Raw genomic sequence first — 5,457 nt, 5'->3', positions numbered from 1 at the left:
CAATCAATGGATTTGGATAGATTTTGCGTTTGTTTTGTCTTGTCTTTTTTTCGTTGTACTTGTGGTCATCATTGTCTCCAATCAGAAAATCTGAGGCTGGGACGTCTTGATGACGCTTGAAGAAAGGAAGCAGGTCTCAGAGGAGTGTGGACAGTGCAGTCCTCAGCTTTCTAGTTCCTGGTCTCCAGCCCTTCTCTCTTGTTGAGCAGCCAGCATCTCAGAGCCTTGTCCAAGACCTGCAGCCAAACTGCACCGTCTGCACCACATTCACCTTTAAAAACTGAGTGGATGTCATCAGGGAGGGAAAATGCTGGAGTTCCTTGTCCTTTGCTTGGATTTGTTTGCTTTTTTTATTGAGTTTGACTCGCTGGAAGAAGACTTGTTGATCCAGGAATGAAGCTGGATTCTTCTGTGCAGAGCATTCATTGAGTTGAAGTGTGGCTGTACATTCAATGATCAGTGTTAGGGTTTCCTTTCCTGTGTTAAGTTGTTGCTCACTCACACACACACACACACACACACACACACACACACACACACACACACACACACACACACACACACTGCTGTGTCTGAACACTGAAGCTGAGGAGAGAGACTAATGTGCACCATCTTTTGGGGTTTCTATCTCTTTCCACACACAAATGCAGGCTGGCTCCTGAGTGGTTGACAGCTTTTATGAAGGCGTGCGCTTTGTTGCCATGGAGACCAGAGCTTCAACAGGGGGATGAGTTCTTGAAAGCAGAGTTGGAGTTTGTTTGTGGACTGAACAGTAAACTCCTTTCTTTTGTGGGACGTTTGAATAAAACATTGAAATGAAAATCACGTTAATCAAATATCGTTTTTGATGCTGCAGTTTTTATGTTTCTGTAGACGTTTGGATTCAAGGATTCAAGGATTCAAGGATCTTGATTGTCAAACCACTCACATTTCCATGTTGGTGGTACGAAAATTGAACTCTGGTCCCGGGGTAGCAAGAGATAGCATAATAAAGAGTGGAGAACAGAAATAAGGATTTACAGACAGAAAAGATATTTACAGAAGGATTTTTATATATATATATATATCCATCCATTGTCATCTTCCACTTATTCCTACACATTAAGGGTCGCGGGGGGGCTGGAGCCTATCCCAGCGTCAACGGGCGAGAGGCCGGGTCCACCCTGGACAGGTCACCAGTCCATCGCAGGGCCAACATAGAGAGACAGACAACCATTCACACTCACATTCATACCTACGGTCAATTTAGAGTGTCCAATCAGCCGAGTCCCCAATTGCATGTTTTTGGACTGTGGGAGGAAGCTGGAGTACCCAGAAAGAACCCACACAGGAACAGGGAGAACATGGAGACTCACACAGAAAGATCCCGTGCCCGAGCCGGGACTCGAACCCGGCATCTTCTTGCACCACCGTGCAGCCCTTATATATATATATATATATATATATATATATATATATATATATATATATATATATATATATATATATATATATATATATATATAATTCAACACAGTTCAAGTGTTTCTAATGAAGCTGAATGTTCTCCTCTACTTTCCTCAGTTGGGTTTCTTTCATGTCCTCCTGAGATCAAAGAGAGAATTCTAGGTACAAATAAATACACTATCAAAGCCCCCTGATGACATCATTATCAATTCTGACTTTGATCTGGAGGCTCTTGCTTCAAATAAAATCCGTTGTTCCAGGCAAAAATCTGCATACAAACACAAAAACAAACACACACACATACACACACACAAACACACACGCGCACACATACACACACTCAAACACACACACGCACACACACACACACACACACACACACACACACACACACACTCCCAGTCACTAACCCATATTGTCACCACTTAAACACCACTGGAGTATTGACAGAGATTCCACATGTTGGTCAACCAGAGAAGCTCCAACTGGTGAAGGTCATCCAACCCTGCATGAAGGTCAACCTCCATCATCTGCTGCTCATTAGCAGGGACTGAGCTCCAATGGTGGAGTGCTAGCTTAGCATGTGGGAGGTAGAGGGATCCATGCCCTCCTTCTCAGAATACTTCAGCTTGTTCTGTTGATCAGAGGAGCTGCTGGGTGATGAATGCTGATGTTTGTCCACTGCTGTGATAAAGTGTCCCCTGTTACTGAGATGAGGATGAACACCTGCTCAGGTCAAAGCTGCAATCAAACCAGGGACTCTGAACCTCCCACACAGTGAAGGAGTTTGTCCTGCAGGTTGATGGACACTTATTAAGTTCTATCTTTGATCAAATATAAGAAATGTAAAATAATTCAACATTGATTGCATTTCCCTCCTTTCTTTGGTGCCCTCAGACTTTCTGAGAACTGTAGGAGGAACTGCTCTCTGTTCTGTGTTTGTTCTGCTCAGTGGAGGAAGGAACGAAGGACTGGAGCTCTAAGTTTTCCAGTTCCTACATCAGTGAACAGACTTTCTGTGCTGAGGAGGATCCAAAGCTACTAAGGAGGATTACAGAGTTTGGGAGTCAGTGACTTAATAGAGTCTAACAAAGGGTTGAACCTGAATGTTGAACCCTTCAACATGGGGCCATGGCAGAGTGAACCAAGAACACTACAATGGGGGTGAGAGTGGAGCCATGATGGATTCACAGTTCATCACCTCCACCATCATGTGGACCACCTTATCGCCTCTCCCTCAACCTCTAAATAACTCATTCCCTGACTGGGAATCGAACCCGGGCCGCGGCGGTGAAAGCGCCTAGACCATCAGGGACCACATTGAGCTCTCCAACAACAGAGACTATAGACAATGACTCAAGAACACAGGACTCTGTGGTCTCAGCTTGAGATGCAGAGGGTCCACCAAGACCACCAGACACCTCAGCCCCCTAAAGACAGTCCACCCCCAGGATCCTGCCCCCCTCTGCTCCAACTCAGCCCTCCATTCATAACTGACTTTGTCTCAGTCTCTTCTCAATGCCAGTCACTGAAACACTGACAATGTGATGGGGGCTTCCTGTCTTTATTACATTTTCTTCAAAGGATCCCGTATGTCTTCTTTCTCTCTGTCTGTACAGGAGTGTGGTACCAGGCCCAGCTTGAAGGGGTGACTGTGTCTGAGTGGGTTGAGGCTGGGCTGCCGGTATTGGGAGGTTAGAACCCATCTGTGAGGCTCCAGGTGGAGCGATCACCTGTGAGGGTCCAGGGACAGCAGGAAGCTGCACAGATGGTAAAGACATGGAGGGGAGACAGGTGGTGCTAGAGCAGTAACAGGAAGTGTCTGGCATTTTGGTTCATCCTGTGAGATGACGTGAGGTTGTGGTTTTGCCTCCAGCCTCACCTCCTCATCAGTGTTCAAAAGGTTCAAAGGTGAAAAAATGGGATTCAACCAAACAGCTGGAATGAAGAGTTGGTAACACTTGCAGAGCTGCAGGGAGCTGGACAGGTCTCACCGTGGGGGGATTTGTCCCACAGATCCTGCTGAAGTGGCTCCTCCTCCTGAGACCTGCAATGCTGGCTGGACCTTTGGAAAAAGAACACAACAAATCTTCATAAACATTTACTTCAGCAGGAACACACAAGAAGGTGGGACTGGTTCCTTTTTCATGTTCACTATTTTGTCGTCTTGGTTCATGTTTTGGTTGTCAAAGTTAATTCTGAATATTTGTGGAAAGTTCGCCTGCCTTTACTTGTACCAATACTTTCTTTAGTAACAAATTAAAAAGCTCAAGCTAAACTTCAGTCAGGACAACCATTCTTTCTCATTCTTCGGCCTCTGTTTTATGTCCATGACCATCCTGTCTGTCACCTTTGGTGATGGAGACATCGGTTGATGACATCAGCAACGGTCCTCAACCCAACTGCCTCTGCCAGAAGTGAGCTGTCATCTGTCTCAGGGGACACAGTCGGGTGGACCGGGGCGGATGAGGGCCTGCTGCTTCCTTGAAATATTTCTAAATATTTCAGTTGCAACTGTATAGTGATGGTGGCTCAGTTTAGAGCTGTCAATCAATGTTAATAATTGATCTTAGCATCTGGAGATTATTTTAGGAACACAAATACTTTTACTTCATTCTGAGGATGAGCAGACGTTCAATATCATGATTATTTATTCGTCAAAGACTCCTGCCAGTCAGAGAGGATCTGGGCTGGATTGGAAAGCTTCTGAGAGGAAAACCTTCACTCTGGACTGGACTGAGAACGGAGCAGCCTCAGCTTCCTGGAGCCTGACTTGCCTCTGTGGTCTAAGGTTGTGTGGGCTGATATCACAGTGAAACTACTGAGATCACAGAGCCTTTGAGATCACAGGCTGACTTCCTTTTTATCCCTAAAATGAAGAATAAAAATGTTGTGTCTGTGTTTGTGTTGCTGCATCAGTTAAACAGTGACTCTGACAGAGGGGGTGTAGCTCAGTGGTAGAGTGCATGCTTTGCATGTATGAGGCCCCAGGTTCAATCCCCGGCATCTCCAGCTGGTCCTTTGGAGCCTTCATTTTGTCGGCTAAATTGATCCATAAATGTGACAACAGTTGATAACAAACTACCAGAAGAGAAACCAGTCTGTTGCATATCAAAGGATTTGTAGCTGGGTCAGTGTGACTGTGAGCCTTCATAGCCAGCATGAAGGAGCTGGTTTTATCTTTGCTGGGGAAATCCCACACACAGCTGCTCTCAGTTCCAAATGTGTGTGTCCTCACTCCTCCGTCCTCCTGCTGCCCTCAGAATACAGACACAATTCAGCCTGGCAAGTTTGGAGCATAGAAGTGCTCCTGAAGAGATGTGTGTCAGCCCACAGCTGGCTGTTCTTACCTGGAACCTCAAGATGAAACTGCTTCCACAGATTGGAAATGAATCTGATGTTGACTTTTGGACAAATCACCTGTTCATCAGTTCATCATCACTTCCATCCATTTCTACTGCTTATCTTGTTATAGAAAGGAGTCTATCTGCTGTGTGACTGAGGCAGTTACTGTGAGCTGCTGCATGTCTCAGTGTGTGTGTGTGTGGGGGGGGGCTGTGTGTGACTGGTCGGCTGCCAAGGATTATTGATGAGATCAATCATGATCAGCTCAGAGATCACGGCACAGAAGCAGGAGACTTTTTGATTTTTGGGGGTTCAGTTTCTAAGTCAGACACATCATCACAATTTGAAGTTTTCCTCCAGTAAAAAACAAAACAACACAAAACCAAACAAAACCATGATTTGACTTTTGATGTCTACATTTTTTGGAAATTGTGAGTCCAACAAGCAGGAGGCCGTTTGAGCTTGGAAACTGTGAAGCATCACCAGTAACTGCTGGTTAATTTACAGTTGTTTCCTCCAAAAAGTTTAAAATGAACTCAATGCTGAATCCCTCATCGTCATCACTGAGCTGCAGAATTGGTCCATGCAGGAGGCTGAGCAGGTCTTCCTCTCTGGTCCAGTGTCTCAGCACAGGTCAGAGTAGAGAATTAAAACATGAACACAAAT

General features: G+C 45.3%; 1 non-coding gene across 1 annotated transcript; it reads left to right on the top strand.

Moving 5' to 3' along the window:
- Positions 1-4,386: 4,386 nt before the first annotated feature.
- trnaa-ugc (transfer RNA alanine (anticodon UGC)) lies at positions 4,387-4,458 on the top strand. Its single transcript has one exon. It is a non-coding gene; the product is annotated as a tRNA-Ala (tRNA).
- Positions 4,459-5,457: the final 999 nt, after the last annotated feature.

This window comes from Aulostomus chinensis, chromosome 1, assembly GCF_037954235.1.
Source record: "Aulostomus chinensis isolate RoL2024-O1b breed Wild chromosome 1, RoL_Achi_v1.0, whole genome shotgun sequence".
Classification (NCBI taxonomy): Eukaryota; Metazoa; Chordata; class Actinopteri; order Syngnathiformes; family Aulostomidae; genus Aulostomus; species Aulostomus chinensis.
Note: the sequence above shows the minus strand (reverse complement) of the source record. Positions and strands in the feature narration are given on the sequence as shown.